Source organism: Trichomycterus rosablanca, chromosome 2 (genome assembly GCF_030014385.1).
Source record: "Trichomycterus rosablanca isolate fTriRos1 chromosome 2, fTriRos1.hap1, whole genome shotgun sequence".
In the NCBI taxonomy this organism is placed as follows: Eukaryota; Metazoa; Chordata; class Actinopteri; order Siluriformes; family Trichomycteridae; genus Trichomycterus; species Trichomycterus rosablanca.
This window is the reverse complement of record NC_085989.1, coordinates 12866985-12892115: the sequence shown is the minus strand read 5'-3', so window position 1 is coordinate 12892115 and position 25131 is coordinate 12866985. Positions and strand designations below refer to the sequence as shown.

General features: G+C 38.1%; 1 long non-coding RNA gene across 1 annotated transcript; it reads right to left on the bottom strand.

The window, feature by feature from the left end:
• Positions 1-209: 209 nt before the first annotated feature.
• Positions 210-2957, bottom strand: LOC134305435 (uncharacterized). Its single transcript, XR_010008532.1, has 2 exons — positions 2759-2957; positions 210-519 (listed from the first exon to the last, which is right to left on the bottom strand). It is a non-coding gene; the product is annotated as an uncharacterized LOC134305435 (long non-coding RNA).
• Between the last annotated feature and the right edge of the window lie 22174 nt (positions 2958-25131).

Sequence of the window (25131 nt, the reverse complement as noted above, 5' to 3'; positions counted from 1 at the left end):
GCTCATTCAGCCGACGTGTCCGCAGCACAGTAGTGATGGGAATTTCGGCTCCTTTTAGAGAGCCGGTTCTTTTGGCTCGGCTCACTAAAAAGAGCCGGCTCTTTCGGCTCCCAAGTGGCTCTTTAGATTTTTTTGTTGCTTAAATTAATTTATTACCAAATTACATGTAAAATAAATTACTAATGTAAAAAAACATTGTATTAAATGTGTATTATTTAAATTGCTTTATTTATATACTCAACATGGAACAGAGTGCTCCAACAATAAATTATAAAATACAAAAACAAAGACCCATCTCAATTAGACAAAAAGATCTGATTGTGTATATTATTTGTACATTTGCATCTAAAGTGGGACGGCATGGTGGCTAAGTGGTTGGCACTGTCGCCTCACGGCAAGAAGGTCCTGGGTTCAATCCCCAGGTGAAGAGCCCGGGTCTTTCCCGTGTCCGCGTGGTTTTCCTCCGGGTGCTCCGGTTTCCTCCCACAGTCCAAAGACATGCAAGTGAGGTGAATGTTCCTGTCATGAATGTAACCAAAGTGTAAAACGTGACGTTAAAATCCTAATAAACAAAACAAAATAAACAAGCATCTAGAGTGAAACAACACATCATCAACAAAGCATCACTCACACTCAACAAAATATAAATGAAAATGTGCAAAACATAAAGAAGATAGTTTAGTGAAGATTAGCATTCAGAAAAACCAAGGAGCTCATCTTTGATGGGTTGATCCTGCTTCTCCTTTCTGTTATGATCTGCTCTGTTAAAATAGATTCTCTCTGAGGGGACAGATACACAGTCTATGTGCCAACACATGTATAAGATGTGGGTAGACTGAACACTTGGTCTCCCAGTGAACACTTGGTCTCCCACCAGTGGACCTGCACTTCTCTGTAAAAGGGGCTCCTCGAGTCCAAACTTTACTATGTTTCCTCTCACTCATTTTCCTCACCTTTCCAGCGTGTAATGTCTGCCTGTGTAAGTTAATGCGTATATTTTTTGTAATTAATGTGTATTGGAACTGTGAGACTGAGCACCTAAGCATTTCACTCACCTTTCACACCTGTGTTAATGTGACGTGACAATAAAGTGATTTGATTTGTGTAAAGCGCTGGGTTCTCTCTCCCTCCTGTTCGTGTGCACGCTGTCTCTGTGTGTGTGTAACCCCGGCCCTCCTGCTCAGTGTAAACACACAAACGCCACCACGTATCTTGACCAATCACGTGCGGCTTTGACAGAAAAAAAAACCGGGAAAAAACGAATCGGCTCCCAGTCAGGAGCCGGATCCCGTCGTTCACTTTGAAGAGCCGGCTCTTAGAGCCGGATCGTTCGCGACCGACCCATCACTACAGCACAGCCATTAACCCAGGTAACGTTGTTTAACACTAATGTTACCCAATGTGTGTTATCAAGGTAGGGTGCATCTTGGTGTGTTGGTTAACGTTAATTAGCACGAATCTAGATAACGTTTGCTGTCTAACGTTACCAGATATGAACGCTAATTAGCTTAAGTCAAATAACATTAAATGTAACTTAGGCAATTTTAGCTAACGTTACAGTGTCGATGTAGCTAGACAGATAGACAAAGATACGTCTGTGACCACCCTCATCGTAAGAAGACAGTGGTCCACTGTTGGTCCATTTACGGGGTCAAAGCTGGAGGCCCACAGGCGTTTTGCTCAGCGTTTACCAGGCGGCCCATATCACTTTTCAGCACTTTTCCACTCAGTCCGTTTTTCCTCATAGTTATTTGTAATGTTTGTCTTTGTTCATTTTCCAAAATAAAAAAAGTGTCTGTGCATTTCAAACCTGTTTGAGGAGATTAAAAGCTTGTTAGATCAGTGGTCTACAGTCAGTGGTGGTGCCAAGGACGTAGATTTGCATATGGAATATTTTGGTAGGAATGATTTGTCCCTATTATTATTTCAGTGAACTTGTTCGCATTATATTAAGGGTTAGAATTCATATAAGTATTAGATAATTCCCAGAGTCTACATCTCCGAGATGACGTTTTTAGGCATGCTAGCATCTGATTGGCTGAAAGGGAGCGGGTTATCTGAAGGCTCACTTACGTTAGGCGCTGTAAATATCATTACCCAGAGCGCAGAGCCGTAGATAGAGAGAGTTGCGACACTCCTTGATCTCGCCGCCACGCGGTCACGTGGTTCATGTAACCCTCCGATAGTTCCAAACAAACCCGGCGCTGTCATGTTCTCATATGGGACAGGCAGCAGTAAATGAAATATTAAACAGTAAATAATAAACATTTGTACAATTTCTGGGTATTTTCACCTGCCTTTACATTTACTGCATCTGCTTTAATGTCAATTTGGTATATGAAGTGGAAGATTGATGTTTATAATGACTTAATAGGTCGTTCTTGTTAACACACAGTACATTATATTAGCATACATTACATAATGCGATATCATTAAGTAGTTTAAACAGTTTTTTATGTTTTGTTTTTTACATAAACTAATCTCCCTTCACTTTCCTGAGGATTCATAATAATAATCATTTTGGTTAAACACTAAGCCATGTGGCTGGATTCATAAGGTTTACCTGCACTAAATGAACAGGTTCATAAACACACTACCGCACCTTTAACATTATAGTGCATGTACATGACATAGCATTCATTCATCTATTTCATGAGTAAGTAATAATTTATTTCTACATGTAATACATGAATTAATTCATAATTAATATGCACTAGTTCATTTTGTCTAATGTATGTGGTGGACAAGGTACACAAACCATGTAGCTGAGTTGAAGTAGAGATATCCAAGGTAAAATATTACTCCAGTAAAAGTAGTAGTAAAAGTAAAAATACCTCCACTAAAGTACTAAACTAAATTTACCTTCAAATGTACTTAAGTATGAAAGTAAAAGTATAATGATTTATTATGGCTCTGATGTTTTCTAGAGAACAGAGTGGCGACACTCCCATAGGGAACCGTTGGAAAGGGGGCGGGACATATTTTCTGTGCAGCTTCCGGGTTGTGGAGCTCTGTATAGTTCCAAACATCCCATAGAGCCCCATTCATTTCCACTACTTATCAAGCATTTTTAGCTGTTTGTTGCTTTGTTTTAAAAAAAATAATGAATTTGATGTCATTAATATACGTAATACTGTTATTATTTAGCATTTGCTCAGCACTAAATGTTACATGTTTATCTTAATTAATAGGTATAACTGAATTTAGCTTAGTCAGCTAAGCTAAATTATTGACACTAGAGTCTTTTCACCTAAAATTGATTAATTAAAAGTTGATTAATCAAGAGTCTTGTTACAGAAATGATAATAAAACATCAGAGCCATAATAAATCATTATACTTTTACTTTCATTCTTAAGTACATTTGAAGGTAAATTTAGTTTAGTACTTTAGTGGAGGTAAAGAGTATTTTTACTTTTACTACTACTTTTACTGGAGTAATATGTTACCTTGGATATCTCTACTTCAACTCAACTACATGGTTTGTGTACCTTGTCCACCACTTACATTAGACAAAATGAACTAGTGCATATTAATTATGAATTAATTCATGTATTACATGTAGGAATAAATTATTACTTACTCATGAAATAAGACATGAATTAATGCTATTTCATGTACCTGCACTATAATGTTAAAGGTATTGGTACGGTAGTGTGTTTATGAATCTGTTCATTCAGTGCAGGTAAACCTTATGAATCCAGCCACATGGCTTAGTGTTTAACCAAAATGATTATTATTATGAATCCTCAGGAAAGTGAAGGGAGATTAGTTTATGTAAAAAACAAAACATAAAAAACTGTCTAATCTCTGTACTGTATATTGTCTCTACTACTTAATGATATCGCATTATGTAATGTATGCTAATATAATGTACTGTGTGTTAACAAGAACGACCTATTAAGTCATTATAAACATCAATCTTCCACTTCATATACCAAATTGATATTAAAGCAGATGCAGTAAATGTAAACGCAGTTGAAAATACCCAGAAATTGTACAAATGTTTATTATTTACTGTTTAATATTTCACTCACTGCTGCCTGTCCCATATGAGAACATGACAGCGCCGGGTTTGTTTGGAACTATTGGAGGGTGACATGAACCACGTGACCGCGTAGCGGCGAGATCAAGGAGTGTCGCAACTCTCTCTATCTACGGCTCTGTCATTACCTACACGGAGGAGGCAGAGCTGCTCAGTGTGCTAACAGTAAGTTATCAGAGCTGGAACATACCCTATGCAGGGATGAAGTCCTCTATTGCCTGCACAGCACACACAACGTCATTCTGTCCATGCCATCACGTTTTTTACATAAATATCATGCTTCCAAAATCTGGAACTTTTTCAGTACCCCGAGTGTAACACAGCAGCCGCAGGGTTGCCAAGTCCGCCTATTATAAGCAGCTTATTGTGCTGTCAATTAGAAACATTACTATTCAAATGTAGGATTTTCCCTTACAAACATTTTTTGGATGTGAAAAACTGCATTTCTTTAAAATAACAGTGGATTTGTTTAGCATTGCAGTATAGTTGTTCCTGAATAAAATAGTTGCTGAACAGAGGAACTTACTCTGTATGTCTTGTTGTGGTTAATACAAACATATCTATTGCAATAAATGTGTCATGCTAACCAATATTGTTTGTTCAAATAACAGGAAGACGACGTGGACGTGGAAGAAGGCCTGGGCTTAAATGGCAGGCAAAGCTTGTCTTATTACAAGATCCTAACCAAATATCCATACCCAGTGCACTGGTTTCAAGACAACTTGATGAATCTGGTTTAGGTATGATATGTTGTCTTTAATAGCTATTTTTGTTGTTGTTTTTAACAGTGTTATAAGTACTATATTGACATCATTATTATCATTATAATAATAATGTAATTATATAATAATAATAATAATTATTATTATTATTATCAATATTGGTATCATTAAGGTACCAGCTACAGGTACCTTGGAGTTCAGCTGGACAGCAAGCTGGACTGGTCTAGACACATGGATACTTTGTACAAGAATGTGCACATTCTATCAGTCGGTGGTGGCCAGTGCTCTTTTCTTTGGAGTGGTTTGCTGGGGTGAGAGTGCTAGAACAATGGACACAAACCGAATAAACAAACAGATCAAAAAGGCCAGATCCATAGTGGAGTCTGAACAGGACTCAGTTCAGCAGGTAGCAGAGTTAAGAATGCTAACAAAGCTTTACTCAATAATCACAAACCATTCACACCCACTTCATACCCTGGAGATGTTTCGACAGAGCACCTTCAGTCACAGACTGATTCCTCCTAAGTGCAGGACTGAACGCTACAGGAAATCTTTTCTTATAACTGCAATCAGACTGTTCAATAATTCATAATAACCCAAATAATTCCTAATCATTTATAATAAATACCTACTTTTTGTATGCTATGCATGCACCATAAGTGTTTACATGTATATAGAACCATACTTTAAATTTGTATTTTTATTCTATTGCTTGTTTTTATACTGTAAGTGATTGTTGTATGTACTGTATATAAGAAGTTGTTGTTGTCTGATATGAGCTGCTGTAACAAAGAAATTTCCTGCAAAGGATCAATAAAGAATCTATCATAAGTACAAGAAAGTGACACCGCTGTATGTAAGGTTTTTTTCTTTATTGTTCAAATAATTTAGCTGAAAGTTTATGTAGAACATAATTCAAAAATCTTATATCATATATTCCATAATTCTGCATTCAGTTGATGTGATTACAGTAGAGGCTATATTTACTTACAAGACATGCTTAATGAATTTAACCTATTCACTTATTAATTGGCATTGTTTCTCTTTATAAAACTGCTGATTTCAGGAAAAGGAAATGATGACTTGGGTGAAGAGATGAAGACCATTGATCTGTCATGGTCCCTGACTGAGTTGAATACATTCATCTGCCAATGTTTTAGTAGTGTTAGCCTTAACGTGACTGGCTTTTTTCTTGCCAGAGCTACAAAAACAAGGAAATTGCTGGTTCTCCAAGCAAACTCTGTCAAAGACTTGAAGCAACAAATTGGTAGAAGCAGAATGTATGTGCTCCCCAATTCACACCTGTCTCTGCCTACACAGGTCAGTCATGATTGAGTGCATAACTTCTTTACATTTTTGTTAGTTTTTAAATTTTATTGTGTTTTGCAATGAATTAATTACATTCGTGCGCTGGCACAACATCCTAAATACACTGATCATCAAGAAAATAGTTGCACTCAGAAAGAAATCAACAGGAATTAAACTTGGTGGTTAGGATTGACATTGTGTGACATGCAAATGATTCAGGTTTCATGTAGTGCTGGACAATAATTCGATATCGATATATATCGCGATAGAAAATGTTTCAATAACGGTGATATGATTTTTAAACAAATTCAATCGATATGCTTACGTAAGTGCATGATGACGTGCGCCACAGTTACCGCTCTGATTACGCTACCTACAACACGGTGGATATTAGCGGCTAAATGAGTTCAACAGCTGTGAGTGAACGAGCATCCACAGTCAATCTGCGACCAGCCGTTCGAGGGGAAAAAAAGTCTCTGTGACTCTGAAAGTCTCCGGTGCACCAACAGACACACATTAGGCCCATAATCTAATCATATCTATATGTCTAAACCAATCAGAGATAGTGAAGGGTGGGACCAGCGTCATCAACGGTGGGCGTTACACTGTACAGTGTTGCCAACTTAGCGACTTTGTCGCTATATTTAGCGACTTTTCAGACCCTTCTAGCGACTTTTTTTCAAAAAAGCGACTAGCGACAAATCTAGCGACTTTTTCTGGTGTTACTGGAGACTTTTGGAGACTCGAACGTGAAAACATATTGTTCTGCAGTTACTGTCCTCAGTGAGCAGCGGGTCCTGCCCTGCGCCCCTCCGCCGTCCCAAAGCACTCACGGGCGGTCAGTACCACAGTCTGTGTTGCCAGAATGGGCGGTTTTCCACCAAAATGAGCGGATTTTGTTGAAAATTGGCAGGGGAAAACACAATTTGGCGGGTGAACAAAATTTGGGCTGGTTTGTAATCATTTTGGCAGCTTAAAATATTAATTTATAAAAAGCTATTGCTAAAGCAGGTGGAATATAAATAGGTCTACCCAGAGCGGTAGAGAGAACAGAGTGGCGACACTCCCATAGGGAACCGTTGGAAAGGGGGCGGGACATATTTTCTGTGCAGCTTCCGGGTTGTGGAGCTCTGTATAGTTCCAAACATCCCATAGAGCCCCATTCATTTCCACTACTTATCAAGCATTTTTAGCTGTTTGTTGCTTTGTTTTAAAAAAAATAATGAATTTGATGTCATTAATATACGTAATACTGTTATTATTTAGCATTTGCTCAGCACTAAATGTTACATGTTTATCTTAATTAATAGGTATAACTGAATTTAGCTTAGTCAGCTAAGCTAAATTATTGACACTAGAGTCTTTTCACCTAAAATTGATTAATTAAAAGTTGATTAATCAAGAGTCTTGTTACAGAAATGATAATAAAACATCAGAGCCATAATAAATCATTATACTTTTACTTTCATTCTTAAGTACATTTGAAGGTAAATTTAGTTTAGTACTTTAGTGGAGGTAAAGAGTATTTTTACTTTTACTACTACTTTTACTGGAGTAATATGTTACCTTGGATATCTCTACTTCAACTCAACTACATGGTTTGTGTACCTTGTCCACCACTTACATTAGACAAAATGAACTAGTGCATATTAATTATGAATTAATTCATGTATTACATGTAGGAATAAATTATTACTTACTCATGAAATAAGACATGAATTAATGCTATTTCATGTACCTGCACTATAATGTTAAAGGTATTGGTACGGTAGTGTGTTTATGAATCTGTTCATTCAGTGCAGGTAAACCTTATGAATCCAGCCACATGGCTTAGTGTTTAACCAAAATGATTATTATTATGAATCCTCAGGAAAGTGAAGGGAGATTAGTTTATGTAAAAAACAAAACATAAAAAACTGTCTAATCTCTGTACTGTATATTGTCTCTACTACTTAATGATATCGCATTATGTAATGTATGCTAATATAATGTACTGTGTGTTAACAAGAACGACCTATTAAGTCATTATAAACATCAATCTTCCACTTCATATACCAAATTGATATTAAAGCAGATGCAGTAAATGTAAACGCAGTTGAAAATACCCAGAAATTGTACAAATGTTTATTATTTAGCGTTTAATATTTCACTCACTGCTGCCTGTCCCATATGAGAACATGACAGCGCCGGGTTTGTTTGGAACTATTGGAGGGTTACATGAACCACGTGACCGCGTAGCGGCGAGATCAAGGAGTGTCGCAACTCTCTCTATCTACGGCTCTGGGTCTACCCTCTCCCACCACATCCAACCTTTTGTCAAAAGTTTGATTGACAGGTTATTCTTTCCAGTCCAAGACACTGTTGCCACACCCATCAATACACTGATTAATGTTAAATATGTGTGATTTGAGTTGAATATGAAGGTAAGCAAGTCTCGTAAATACAACCTCTCATAGGTACGAGAGGGTAAACTTCAATTGCTTATAAGTTTATTTTTATTTACTTGCAAAGGTTTGTGTGTCCTATCACAAATAAGGCATTTTACAAACTTGGTAGGCTACTTCAAAGACATGCAAGCAAAAATAAATGGTCCTTTATAATGTATAAATACTGATCTGTACATTTTAAGATATTAATTTGTACGATAAGTTTAACTGGTTTATTATTTGTGAAATGCTAAACATCATCTGCTTATCCTGTGTTTTGGACGTTTTTTCATGCATTTTGGCTGAAAATTACTGTCGCAATTTGGCAACCCTGCTCAGAGTAGCTCAGTGTTGTCTTAAAAAAGAAAAACAAAACACGAATCAACAGAAGAACGTTCATTTGTAGTTCTAAACCCACTTTTTGTCTCTCCCACGATGTTATTCCTCTTTTCTACAGCGTTAATTACACGCAAATGGATCTTATGCAAATTAGGCGATGACGTCATTTAGCGACTTCTAGCTACTTTTAGGACAGCCAATAGCTACTTTCCTTACTGAGTAGTTGGCAACACTGGTTACACAGCGAAACATCATGGCGGAGCGTGTAGAATATGTGTGAGCATCTGTGCTGCTGTTATAGATGTTCGTTTTAATGTAAAAACATCAATCAAATATCGGTGATAAGAAGACATGACGTGTTTGTCTCAGTTGTTGTTTTCTTTAGTTTATTGACGTGAGAAGAGTTTTGCGCTTCGCTTTCACCGCGACTCTCGACGTAAATAACCGCCCAGCTAACACAGAACGTTCCCGTAACGTTAGATTTTGGTTCCCCTATGGTTATTTTTAGGGAACCATCCCATAACGTTATGGTAACGTTCTATTTTCGTAAAAAATCAGCGCTGTTCCCGGGACGTTCCGGTGTTACGGAGAATTCAGTTCCCCCTGTTTCCCCATTAACGCGCATGTGCAAAAATCATGACTTTTTTTCAGTCGCTTCGTTGAGCGTCGGTTTATTTGGAATATGTGTTTATAGCGGTATGTTCTTTTTACATTTCATGTTGTATGTTAGGTAGTTTGTGATTAAATACATACTTTAAAGTACTGAGTGAACTACTGTCAGAGGTTTTATTGCTCCACCGCAAGTCAGAGGTTTTCACACTGCTGTCTTCAGCCTTGCTGTCAAACAACTAGAATTAACGTGTCAGATTTATTTGTAAATAAATCCTAATACAGGACATGCTCTTATTCACACACTAGTTTAAGGTTATTCATCTCAGCTGCACTACCATTTACTTTCAAAAATAGTTTCATTCATGGTGATCTCTCGTTCATTTAAACTTCACAAACTGCATCCATGTGATTTTAAAATTAACAAACAGTATGTAGAACAAGTTTAACCTATAGATCAGTCCATTACACTAAAACACAGGGGGGGAACACATTTACCTGGAGACCTGGAAAAAATGGTTCCCCACATGTATATCACAGTGTGTGTAATTATAAAACACTACAGTGATGCTGGTGATGTATTTACCTGTTGTTATTATGTAGAACAAGTTTAACCTATAGACCAGTCCATTATACTAACAACACAGGGGGGAACACATTTACCTGGAGACCTGGGGAATATGGTTCCCCACATGTATATCACTGTGTGTGTAATTATAAAACACTACAGTGATGCTGGTGATGTATTTACCTGTTGTCATTATGTAGAACAAGTTTAACCTATAGATCAGTCCATTACACTAACAACACAGGGGGGAACAGATTTACCTGGAGACCTGGGGAATATGGTTCCCCACATGTATATCACTGTGTGTGTAATTATAAAACACTACAGTGATGCTGGTGATGTATTTACCGGTTGTCATTATGTAGAACAAGTTTAACCTATAGATCAGTCCATTACACTAACAACACAGGGGGGAACAGATTTACCTGGAGACCTGGGGAATATGGTTCCCCACATGTATATCACTGTGTGTGTAATTATAAAACACTACAGTGATGCTGGTAATGTATTTAACTGTTGTCATTATGTAGAACAAGTTTAACCTATAGACCAGTCCATTACACTAACAACACAGGGGGGAACAGATTTACCTGGAGACCTGGGGAATATGGTTCCCCACATGTATATCACTGTGTGTGTAATTATAAAACACTACAGTGATGCTGGTGATGTATTTACCTGTTGTCATTATGTAGAACAAGTTTAACCTATAGATCAGTCCATTACACTAACAACACATTGGGGGAACACATTTACCTAGAGACCTGGGGAATATGGTTCCCCACATGTATATTACTGTGTGTGTAATTATAAAACACTACAGTGATGCTGGTGATGTATTTACCGGTTGTCAATATGTAGAACAAGTTTAACCTATAGATCAGTCCATTACACTAACAACACAGGGGGGAACAGATTTACCTGGAGACCATATGGTTCCCCACATGTATATTACTGTGTGATGATTCTTTTTTTTTTTATTGCAAACTACAGGCACACACACATTTTAAGAACAAAATATCTGTATTAGAAATGAGTGTTAAACTAAATTATGCATATATTACAATTATGCAAATATATAATAAAGAAATCCACCTCAATGCAAATTAAAACTTAAATACTTGAAAAACTAACATATTTATAGCTTAATAAAAATATATATTTTTTAAACTAAATAAAATAAAATCTGACATGTGCAAATTTATTTGGGGATGGTGCCCTGGGATTGACTAGCATCACATCCATAGTGCACTCCTGCCATACGTCCAGTTTCCCCAGGAACAGTTCTGGATCCTCCACGGCCATGACCAGGATAAAGCAGTTACTAAACAGAAATGAATGATTAATTTACTATCTACTTTTTAAATAAACTAAAAGAGCAACATAAAATAAAATACAGCAACAAGCAAACTTTTTAGAAATAACGTCCCAGTTAACCTTGGTCTAATCTTCAGTACATACCGGACAATGAAGATCTTCCTCTACTGGTGGGTTGCCAACACATGACTGGTGGTACCAAAGAAATAGTAATAATGCCTTAATTTTATTGGCTTTTTCATTGCACCATGCTATTATATATGTCCTTGACTTTCCCTCTGGGATTAATAAAGTGATCTATCTATTATAGCCTGTGATGGATGTGACAGATGGTACCACCAGTCATGTGTTGGCAAGGTTAACTGGGACGTTATTTCTAAAAAGTTTGCTTGTTGCTGTATTTTATTTTATGTTGCTCTTTTAGTTTATTTAAAAAGTAGATAGTAAATTAATCATTCATTTCTGTTTAGTAACTGCTTTATCCTGGTCATGGCCGTGGAGGATCCAGAACTGTTCCTGGGGAAACTGGACGTACGGCAGGAGTGCACTATGGATGTGATGCTAGTCAATCCCAGGGCACCATCCCAGATTTTATTTTATTTCGTTTAAAAAAATATATATTTCTATTAAGCTATAAATATGTATTTAAGTTTTAATTTGCATTGAGGTGGATTTCTTTATTATATATTTGCATAATTGTAATATATGCATAATTTAGTTTAACACTAATTTCTAATACAGATATTTTGTTCTTAAAATGTGTGTGTGCCTGTAGTTTGCATTAAAAAAAAAAAAGAATCATCACACAGTAATATACATGTGGGGAACCATATTCCCCAGGTCTCCAGGTAAATCTGTTCCCCCCTGTGTTTTTAGTATAATGGACTGATCTATAGGTTAAACTTGTTCTACATAATAACAACAGGTAAATACATCACCAGCATCACTGTAGTGTTTTATAATTACACACACAGTAATATACATGTGGGGAACCATATTCCCCAGGTCTCCAGGTAAATGTGTTCCCCCCTGTGTTTTTAGTGTAATGGACTGATCTATAGGTTAAACTTGTTCTACATAATAACAACAGGTAAATACATCACCAGCATCACTGTAGTGTTTTATAATTACACACACTGTAATATACATGTGGGGAACCATATTCCCCAGGTCTCCAGGTAAATGTGTTCCCCCTGTGTTTTTAGTGTAATGGACTGATCTATAGGTTAAACTTGTTCTACATAATAACAACAGGTAAATACATCACCAGCATCACTGTAGTGTTTTATAATTACACACACTGTAATATACATGTGGGGAACCATATTCCCCAGGTCTCCAGGTAAATCTGTTCCCCCCTGTGTTGTTAGTGTAATGGACTGATCTATAGGTTAAACTTGTTCTACATATTGACAACCGGTAAATACATCACCAGCATCACTGTAGTGTTTTATAATTACACACACAGTGATATACATGTGGGGAACCATATTCCCCAGGTCTCCAGGTAAATCTGTTCCCCCCTGTGTTGTTAGTGTAATGGACTGATCTATAGGTTAAACTTGTTCTACATAATGACAACAGGTAAATACATCACCAGCATCACTGTAGTGTTTTATAATTACACACACTGTGATATACATGTGGGGAACCATTTTTTCCAGGTCTCCAGGTAAATGTGTTCCCCCCTGTGTTGTTAGTGTAATGGACTGATCTATAGGTTAAACTTGTTCTACATACTGTTTGTTAATTTTAAAATCACATGGATGCAGTTTGTGAAGTTTAAATGAACGAGAGATCACCATGAATGAAACTATTTTTGAAAGTAAATGGTAGTGCAGCTGAGATTAATAACCTTAAACTAGTGTGTGAATAAGAGCATGTCCTGTATTAGGATTTATTTACAAATAAATCTGACACGTTAATTCTAGTTGTTTGACAGCAAGGCTGAAGACAGCAGTGTGAAAACCTCTGACTTGCGGTGGAGCAATAAAACCTCTGACAGTAGTTCACTCAGTACTTTAAAGTATGTATTTAATCACAAACTACCTAACATACAACATGAAATGTAAAAAGAACATACCGCTATAAACACATATTCCAAATAAACCGACGCTCAACGAAGCGACTGAAAAAAAGTCATGATTTTTGCACATGCCCTGAATTCTCCGTAACACCTGGAACTATGAAACCTAACGTTCTCTCATGGTTTTATGAAAACTAACAGAGAACGTTATCTAAAAGTTGCCTTAAGGTTTTCTTTCTTATGTGTTTAAAGTAACGTTCCAGTAACGTTCCCGGAAGGTTTTCTTACGATCTTTAAAGTTTTTTAGTAGGAACAAAAAAAAAAACAGCCTTTTGCTTGAGACGGTCCATGTAGATCAACCTTTACTTACAAGTACCAACTATAAAACTATGAAACCTAACGTTCTCTCATGGTTTTATGAGAACTAACAGAGAACATTAGTTAAAGCTTGTATAAGGTTTTATTTCTTATGTGTATAAAGTATTGTTCCAGTAACGTTCCCGGAAGGTTTCTAAGTTAACCCAGCTAGCACAATCATCTGGCCCATGTTGAACAGCGTCACCATGGCAACAGTGCGACGCGAATCGTTCGTTCGTATGAGGTAAATAAACGTTTAATCTTAACAACTTTTTACTTAGTAAAATGTAAGCAGAAAGTCTATTAATGAGTTCTGGATTAAGATAGTAATTTGGAAATGGAAACTGTTAGGTAATGTTATCTAGTGAGTTTTAGGTTAACTGGTGGTCTGAACTGAAACACTTCAGGTAACGTTAGCTAAAAGGCTAACAGTTTCTAGCATTAGACAACAGCTGCTAAATCATCGAATATAATAAAGTTCATTGAATACTGTGGATAACATTAACAGAAAAGATTTACAGAAAAGTGTAAAGAAACGCTTTAAACTCATGTATGTGGTGTTTAATTGATTTTCTACATTCATAATACTTTGTTAAAACTGACATTGCACAATGCGTCAGGGAAGTTTAATGAAGCGCTTTTAACGTATCTATGTGGTGATTAATTGAATTTTTACATTTCGAATTGACACGGCTCAATGTGTTTTCAGCATAGATAAGCATAAAAAGCGACAGTGGAACTGTAGAGCTACAAAGTGCACCTATAGATAGATAACTTTATTAATCCCATAGGGAAAGTCAGTAAATGGTTAGTAAACTATATGGTTAGTGAAGCTGATAGAAAAAGAGTATACATACAAGGAGGTGGTTTTAATGTTATGGCTGATCGTATATAATTTTATAACCCAAAGGTTGTCCCTTGTATTTTTTGTAGATATTCAAGTGTCCACTACCATCACTGAGCCACATTTGCTTATTCACCTCTCATACATGAGTAAAAACTATGAACACTACTCTGCAGCATCAAACAGCCAATGTAGATGTAGATCATCAGCCAAGGTCACAAAATCCAGCAAGAAGGTTCTGGGTTCGATCGCCAGGTGGGGCGGTCTGGGTCCTTTCTGTGTTGTTTGCATGTTCTCCCCATGTTCGCGTAGGTTTCATCTGGGTGCTCCGGTTTCCTCCCACAGTCCAAAGATATGCAAGTGAGGTGAATTGGAGACACTAACTTGTTCATGACTGTGTTCGATTTAACCTTGTGAACTGATGAATCTTGTGTTATGAGGTTAAAATCCTGATAAACGAACAAACAAACAGTACTTCTTTATATTGTTTATATATAATAAACAATGCCAGATCTCCGCCGACTCTCCCATATATATATATATATGGGAGAGTATATACAGTGTATCACAAAAGTGAGTACACCCCTCACATTTCTGCAGATATTTAAGTATATCTTTTCATGGGACAACACTGACAAAATGACACTTTGACACAATGAAAAGTAGTCTGTGTGCAGCTTATATAACAGTGTAAATTTATTCTTCCCTCAAAATAACTCAATATACAGCCATTAATGTCTAAACCACCGGCAACAAAAGTGAGTACACCCCTAAGAGACTACACCCCTAAATGTCCAAATTGAGCACTGCTTGTCATTTTCCCTCCAAAATGTCATGTGATTTGTTAGTGTTACTAGGTCTCAGGTGTGCATAGGGAGCAGGTGTGTTCAATGTAGTAGTACAGCTCTCACACTCTCTCATACTGGTCACTGAAAGTTCCAACATGGCACCTCATGGCAAAGAACTCTCTGAGGATCTTAAAAGACGAATTGTTGCGCTACATGAAGATGGCCAAGGCTACAAGAAGATTGCCAACACCCTGAAACTGAGCTGCAGCACAGTGGCCAAGATCATCCAGCGTTTTAAAAGAGCAGAGTCCACTCCTAACAGACCTCGCGTTGGTCGTCCAAAGAAGCTGAGTGCACGTGCTCAGCGTCATATCCAACTGCTGTCTTTGAAAGATAGGCGCAGGAGTGCTGTCAGCATTGCTGCAGAGATTGAAAAGGTGGGGGGTCAGCCTGTCAGTGCTCAGACCATACGCCGCACACTACATCAAATTGGTCTGCATGGCTGTCACCCCAGAAGGAAGCCTCTTCTGAAGTCTCTACACAAGAAAGCCCGCAAACAGTTTGCTGAAGACATGTCAACAAAGGACATGGAGTACTGGAACCATGTCCTATGGTCTGATGAGACCAAGATTAATTTGTTTGGTTCAGATGGTCTCAAGCATGTGTGGCGGCAATCAGGTGAGGAGTACAAAGATAAGTGTGTCATGCCTAAAGTCAAGCATGGTGGTGGGAATGCCATGGTCTGGGGCTGCATGAGTGCAGCAGGTGTTGGGGAGTTACATTTCATTGAGGGACACATGAACTCCAATATGTACTGTGAAATACTGAAGCAGATCATGATCCCCTCCCTCCGGAAACTGGGTCGCAGGGCAGTGTTCCAGCATGATAATGACCCCAAACACACCTCTAAGACGACCACTGCTTTATTGAAGAGGCTGAGGGTAAAGGTGATGGACTGGCCAAGCATGTCTCCAGACCTAAACCCAATAGAACATCTTTGGGGCATCCTCAAGCGGAAGGTGGACGAGCGCAAAGTCTCGAATATCCGCCAGCTCCGTGATGTCGTCATGGAGGAGTGGAAAAGCATTCCAGTGGCAACCTGTGAAGCTCTGGTAAACTCCATGCCCAGGAGAGTTAAGGCAGTTCTGGGAAATAATGGTGGCCACACAAAATATTGACACTTCAGGAACTTTCACTAAGGGGTGTACTCACTTTTGTTGCCGGTGGTTTAGACATTAATGGCTGTATATTGAGTTATTTTGAGGGAAGAATAAATTTACACTGTTATATAAGCTGCACACAGACTACTTTTCATTGTGTCAAAGTGTCATTTTGTCAGTGTTGTCCCATGAAAAGATATACTTAAATATCTGCAGAAATGTGAGGGGTGTACTCACTTTTGTGATACACTGTATATATATATATATATATATATATATACTGTATATATATACTGTATATATATATATATATATATATACTGTATGTGTGTGTGTGTGTGCAATATGTTATTTTCTACATATAGTATTTATATAGCTGTCATTTTGGTTTGCTTTTGTAATTGGTCTTATTTATAATATTCTGATGATTATTATTACACTACTTGCTGCAATTATCTTAATAAAATACTTTCTGCTGCACAATCTGTAGTTAATCTGTAGTATAAATCTACTATTTTATCTATGAGGATGTGAAAGGAGAAGAAAACGGTAAATAAATAGTATCGCAGTGTTTTGGGGGCTATTCCGGCCCAGTTATGGGAGAGTCGGCGGAGATCTGGCATCCGGATTTGGGCCAGTGTATTTGGCCCGATTCTGGGCAGTCATTCAAAAAGAGTCAGAGCCGACACGGTCTGCCGGTGTTACCGGAGTGTTATTGCAAGGTTGTCTAAAGTTTTCAATAATTTAAAGGTTAGTACAAGGTTCCCTTAAGGTTTCAATCATTTAAAGGTTAGTACAAGGTTCCCTTAAGGTTTCAATAATTTTAAGGTTACGGGAACGTTAGGGGAACGTTCCCACAACTATAATGCACAACCAAACGGGAACGTTCTATTTCCGTAAAGAAAACTTTCCTGGGGAACCAAAGGGCAACCAAAATGATCCATTCCCAGAACGTTCTGGGAACCAAAAACTAACGTTCCCGGAACGTTCTGGGAAGCAAAAATTGTTAGCTGGGCGATTTGCTCAGCGCTCGACTCGACAGATAAAACATCATTAAAGTTCCACAACACAAACATCTGTGTGAAATAACCATCAAATCCAGTCTAACAGCTCCACATGTATCTGTGTTTAGCTGGATTTACTTCACGTGTGGTGTTTATATTTCACGTTAAACTTTGTTCTGTCCGGGTCACTTTTACCACCTCATATCACACAGTTCATCTTTTTTTAAGGCACTTTTAAAAATATCAGCGACAAACTGACTCAAAATGTAATAATGTCATGTCATGTAGCCTATGTCAATAATGTATCTCGTTACTGCATTAACCATATATAATATTCTTATCATTAAATGAGATGTTCAGTTTGAAGCCCTTAAAACACTTGCACTTTTAATTTAGATTTTCTTTTTATTTAATTTATCTTGAGTTTAAATTTCAGTTTAGTGAAGCACTTTAAACACCAACACTTTTTCAGTAAGTTACCTTTCGTGTAGAATTGTGCTTCAAATAAAGAACTTCATGTTGACCAGATTGTTAGTTAATCAATATCAATCAAAGTCAGTATTAAAAAAAGTGAACCTGTAAAACAGGTGTTAAATGCGATGCGGTTGAAAATTTGGGTGCATCTAACTTTTGTGCTGGTGCACCTAAGAAAAAAAGTTAGGCACACCAGTGCAACCAGTGCAAAAAGTTAGTCTAGAGCCCTGAGTGTTGCCAGATTGGGCGGTTTTCCTCTAAATTGGGCGGTTTTTTTTTTTTTCCACTTCCATTTAAAAGAAAATATTCAGTTTTAAGAAGCTCCAGCATTGTGGAAGGCTATTAAAAGTAAAGTCAATTTTCAATGCTGATTTGGCTTAATAGTGTTGGTCAGTCTGTATTATATTGTTGAAAGAAAATTAAAATTTGTTTTCCATGCATTCACGCTGGCATGTTCTGGGGTTCAGATGAGTCTCATCAGTACACACAAGTTTGCAGTCAAATGATAAAGTATTGCAAAGGAATATCTTTGAAATTCTTCCTCATAATGTTAAGGTTATAGGCTATATTTTAGTTTTTTACTTGTCAGGGAAAATTAGTAAAAAAATAAAAAGCTTATTATGCTGGGCTTGATGTAATTCTACATGGCACTCACTGCCTGTATAGGTAAATGAGTGAGTGACCAAAACACTACCAGATCCACAGAAACTTGCCACATAAAAAATAAGGTATCAGACAGTTTCTGTGCCACCCCTGTGTGAGCAGTGGTCTCAGTCTGGCCACCCCTATGAAAATTGTCTGGCTCCGCCACTGTCCACAGTTGAAAAAGAAGCAGATGAAATAGCTGATAAGAGAGGAAGGACTAATTCAGTGGTGTATTCAGCTTGTATTTCTTGCCAGAAACCAGAAAAGAGGTTTGCAGGTACCACCATCCAATTTTGGTGGCAGTTTTTCTGACATTTGTATTATTCATATCGATATAGGAATTATATCGTATCGACCGAAATTAGGAGTTATATCGTGATATAAATTTTAGCCATATCGTCCAGCCCTAGTTTCATGCTTGGCTGCACATGTGACATAAGCAAAGACAGGCCTTATCACTACACCTGATCTACTATGTAAGGTCGTCCCATTGTGAATCCTTTCTGACTTGTGCTGTTGAGATGGTAGCATCCTTTGCAAGCAAAGTATGCCTCGGAGAAAAGTTTCAAAGCAATTTGAGCAGTTGGAAGTGTCATATTCTACCAACACAACAGCACAAGTCAGAATGGAAAGCTTGCACAACAGGATGACTTTATATAGTAAGTCGGGTATAGTGATAAGGCCCGTCCTTGCTTACGTCACATATGTGACAGAGCATGAATAGGGGCCAGTGAAAGCTCAGTGGGTAAGGTACTGGACTAGTAAACAGAAGGTTGCCGGTTCAAGCCCCGCCACCACCAAGTTGCCACTGTTGGGTCCCTGAGCAAGGCCCTTAACCCTCAATTGCTCATCGTGTTCCACTCATTCTGTAAGTCGCTTTGGATAAAAGCGTCTGCTAAATGCTGAAAATGTAAATGTAAATGTATGATTCAGATGTTTCATGCCTGTCAGTCGATTCCTTCTGGGTTCAACTATTTGTTTAGACAATCAGTGTACAGTATATCACAATAACCTGTTATCTAAGACATCTACAGGTGCAGAATTTGTTGAGGATGTGTAATTGAGTTCAGTGTAGGTTAAATTTGTGACTATTAGAACTGACGTGATTATTAAAACTGACATGATTATTATATCATAATAAAGTGCTTTACATTCTTTTGATATCATTAATTTATTTGTAATTAAGCATATAAGATTGATATTGAATCTGAATATCAATGAAAAATTAAATGACAATCAAATAACTTAGAATACTGAAAATGTTGATGCAGGCTCCAGAATCCCTGAGTAAGAGCAGTGAAAGAAGATTAACTGTTAGTTCAGCTGATGTGGTAAGAAGCAATCCAGCACCTACACAGTTGTACCAGGTAATAAGCTATGGGGCTTCTGTATGCCAGTATCTGTTCTCACTGTACACATTATAATCTCAAGTACTAAGTGATATTAATTGAAAGGAAGCCACTGACTGACATTGGGCAATATTCTGTAGATTACTTCTTGGCAGATTACATTTGTATGGTTCCCAGTCAACTGGGAAAAGTAGGTTTAGACTATGCACTTGCTTAAATATGTTTATATTATTACCAATATTTAAATCAGGTTTTCATAATTCTGGTTTAGGGTAAATAAGCATAAACAATGAACTGACCATTTAAATTATTCTTACAGGTCTCTCCCAGTGTACATTCTGAAATGGCCATAAATGCATCAGCATCAGTAGAAACCCATGTTCTTGACCTGACAGTCCAGTTGGTATGTATTTCACCTCTAGTATCATGACCATAGTTTAGGTCTAATGGTAGTACTGTTGATACAAATTGATACATTTAACAATGTTGTTTATGATGTAGGTTGAAAATAATGGCCATATATATACAAATGCTGGGACTCCTGAGGTAAATATATAGTATTTGTTTTGTAGAACTTTGACTATTGCTAAAAAATAAACATTTTCTTTATTATATTAACATATAATCCTTTGGATCAGGTGTTCTACAGAACTGTTCTTTCAGGTCAGGATGTGACGGTTTCTCAGAACAGGTACTAATATTTTCAGACTACATTGTTCTTTATTTTTCTTCTATAGACCTATTCTTAGTCACTGTTAGATACATTAGTTCAGAGTCAGTAGCTTTGTCATGTTATTTTAGCCTACATAGATGTAAGTGGGCATGTGTAATTGTTTTTTTGTTTGTTTGTTTGTTTGTTTGTTTGTTTTTGTTTTTTGGGGTCCCTCCCAAACAGAACTGAACAGGCCCTGCTTTCTGAAAATACACTGGATGACACGCTGGTGCATTGTCCCATGACAAGTTCTCCTGTAAGAGTGCCACACATAAGAGTAAATAGTCGCTTAGACACACTTACATTTATACCAAGGTTTAATTACTTTGTCAGTAAGATGCATCAGTCTGTCTTGGGTTTGTAACACAGACCCATAATTTTTTATTTTAACATTTTTCAAGCAGTTACAAGGAAGTGTGTCAGCAGCAGGAGGAGGAGTGTCCCGTAGCCACTTTACAGCAATCAGGTTCTCAAACATTTATTAATCTGCTACCATTTTACTTACTTTAGTTTGAATTAGAGAATACCTGTAAATGTTATTTATAATCAGCTGCTGCAATTAATGCACTTTTTCATGTCATTGAATTTCGTCGTTATAGTGTTTTGTGTTAAGTATTCTACCACACGTACACTATATTGCCAGAAGTATTCGCCCACCCATCCAGATCATTGAATTCAGGTGTTCCAATCACTTCCATAATCCCGTGGTACCGTGATAGGATGCCACCTGTGCAGCAAGTCCAGTTGTGAAATTTCCTCGCAACTAAATAATCAATAAAGAGTCAATTGCTACAGACCTCCAAACTTCATGTGGGCTTCAGATTAGCTCAAGAACAGTGTGTAGAGCTTCATGGAATGGGTTTCCATGACTGAGCAGCTGCATCCAAGCCTTACATCACCAAGCGCAATGCAAAGCATTGTATGCAGTGGTGTAAAACACGCTGCCACTGGACTCTAGAGCAGTGGAGACGTGTTCTCTGGAGTGACTACTCACGCTTCTCTCTCTGGCTATCCGATGGACGAGTCTGGGTTTGGCGGTTGGCAGGAGAACGGTACTTGTCTGACTGCATTGTGCCAAGTGTAAAGTTTGGAGGATTATGGTGTGGGTTCGTTTTTCAGGAGTTGGGCTTGGCCCCTTAGTTTCAATGAAAGGAACTCTTTCAAGCTCCCAACTTTGCAGGAACAGTTTGGGGATGACTCCCTCCTGTTCCAACATGACAGTGCACAAAGTGCACCAGTGCACAAAGCAAGGTCCATAAAGACATGGATGAGCCAGTTTGGTGTGGAAGAACCTACAAAGAGTCCTGGCCTCAACCCGATAGAACAGCTTTGGGATGAATTAGAGTGAATACTTTTGGCCATATATTGTAATTAGGATAATTTTGATACACTATATTGCCAAAAGTATTTGCTCGTCTGCCTTCTCACACATATGAACTTGAGTGACTCCCATTCTTAATCCATAGGGTTTAATATGATGTCGCCACCCTTTGCAGCTAAAACAGCTTCAACTCTTCTGGAAAGGCTTTTCACAAGGTTTAGGAGTGTGTTTATGGGAATTTTTGACCATTCTTCCAGAAGCACATTTGTGAGGTCAGACACTGATGTTGGACGAGAAGGCCTGGCTCACAGTCTCCGCTCTAATTCATCCCAAAGGTGTTCTATCAGGTTGAGTTCAGGACTCTGTGCAGGCCAGTCAAGTTCTTCCACACCAAACTCGCTCATCTACGTCTTTATGGAGCTTGCTTTGTGCACTGGTGTGCAGTCATGTTGGAACAGGTAATGGCCATCCCCTAACTGTTCCTGCAATATTTGGAGCATGAATTTGGCCAAAATCTCTTGGTATGCTGAAGCAATAAGAGTTCCTTTCACTGGAACTAAGGGGTCGAGCCCAACTCCTGAAAAACAACCCCACACCATAATCCTGCCTCCAACAAACTTTACACTTGTTACAATGCAGTCAGACAAGTACCGTTCTCCTGCAACCGCCAAGCCCAGACTCGTCCATCGGATTGCCAGACGGAGAAGCGTGATTCTTCACTCCAGAGAACACGTCTCCACTGCTCTAGAGTCCAAATTGAAGCCATTTTTGGCGATCACTTAAACATTTGGTGAAATCAAATAGTAGAAAAACTACAGTAGAACTCAGGGAGATGTTTAATAGTGAAAGTAAGAGCATTTCCACACGCACAATGCGAAGGGAACTCAAAGAGATTGGGACTAAACAGCTGTGTAGCCTTAAGAAAACCACTTGTCAGTAAGGCTAACCGCTGATTACTATCATTCAAGATTTTTTTCCAACCACATTTCTTCCTCGAAGATGATGTTTCCCCACTGTCCTTCCACTTTTTAATAATGCGTTGGACAGTTCTTAACCCGATTTTAGTAGTTTCAGCAATCTCCTTAGATGTTTTCTCAGCTTGGTGCATGCCAATAATTTGACCCTTCTGAAACAGATTAACATCTTTTCCACGACCACAGGATGTGTCTTTCGACATGGTTGTTTAACAAATGAGAAGCTACTCACTGCATCAGTTAGGGTTAAATAACTTGTTGCCAGCTGAAACATAATCACCCATGCAGTAATTATCCAATGGGTAACTTACCTATTTGCTTAGTTAAATCCAAGTGGTGACCTTTTTTGGCAATGCAGTGTACAGTATATCCCTGTATAAATACAAAAGTGGTCATGCACTGAACAGTGTGAAAAAAATTTAGTCCAGCTTATTCTTCATTTGGGGTATATGTCTTTCTGGAACACCTTTTTTGGCACACCATTTTGCAAATGTATGTAGAGGCAAACATTAATTTTTGTGTTATTTGTTTCTTTTTTGTAAACATAGTGACATATTACCTGACAGTGAAACTGATGAGGAACCTGATGGGGATCAGATGTTGGCGTCTCCGATACATCCTTATAGTCCATCAGACGTGAGTGAAACCATGTGCTATATACTCAATATACGATTGCATTATAGTGTAAAATGTGAGAAAACTGAAACCAACAGTAACATTGTAATCAGCATTTTTATGGCTATTTTTTTGTTTAAAGGAAACTGAATCCCCTGCAGATATCATTAGAGACTTCAAGAGGGAAAACACCAGTGAGCATTCCACTTTGACGGTAGTGGCGAGAAGGAGCCGAATTCTACACAGCGCCATCGCAGCTCTAAACAAGGGTTATTTTTACTGGTACAAACATCCACAGATGTGGGTGAGATGGCTGAGGATTATGGCGGGCCTACAAGAGAATTCTTCAGGTTTGAGTTACATTGTGTATTTATAAAGATATTGATAAGCTCCCCAGAAATAATTGTCACCCTTAATGTTTAAGGTGGTAGTAACTTCAGGCTTTCGATTGTGCTGTTGCTTGGGCTATAAATACCTGTAGGGTGTATGCTAGGATTCATAGATTGAGAAGAAGTGATACAGTGCACCTTGCATTTCGTTCAATGTGTGGAAAATGGCTCAAAAAGCATATGTTAATGGTAGGCAAAAAGGACAGCCTCTGGTCATATGGGTATACCAGCAGTGGCAAAAATCCTGGTCTACTGTTAATTCCTGACAAAACTGTGGCCAAAGATGGACCAACAGACAGGAACCACAGGCATGTTTCACGGCTTGTGAATAAAAATCACTTCGCTTCCAAGCAGGATTTCTTCTAGAAGTCAACACAGGTTCTCTTCACAACCAGTTTCTGAAAGAACACTCTGTAGGGAACTGCATAGCATGAACATATGGAGCAGAGTTGCACGTAAGAAGCCAACACCGCCTACAGGTCTGGAGACAGAGACTTATGCAGCACGGCTAGATCCAACCTGAAGAGAGGCATTAAAGGCATCTTATTTTATCTTACTTGGTTACAGTGGAGGAAGACACGAAAATTGGGCTATTGATTTCAAATGTGTTGTCTGGTCAAATATGGCCTGTATGTAAATTATGCTAGGCGTTGTGTTCATCATAGACCTCAGGAAGCCTTCAATGAGGACTGTGTGCAAGGTGTGATTCAAGCTGGAAGAGGCTCTGTGATGTTTTGGGGGTGTTTTTATTACGTGGAAATGGGCCATTTCGTTGAGGTGATGGTAAATTTTAACCACAATGTCCACATGGAGCTGCTGGACAACCAGGTTTTGCCTCTTGCTAATCTTCTTTCAAGACGACAATTTTCATGTTCACATGACTGCAAATAAGATCGACTGATAATAAACATTCAGGTGCATTTACACTTCTGGACTGACCTGAAAAATCTTTTGGAAATCTCTGGGAATACCTGGAACAACAAGTAAGACACCAGGAAAGACATCCATGAAATCTGACTGAACAGCGCAGTTTGTCGATGCTAGAGTGGCTGAACATTGATATTGCCTAAATCCAGAAACTTGTCTAGTCCATGCAAAATCAAATTAGTCGTGCTTGTGGAAATATTACACACTATTAGGT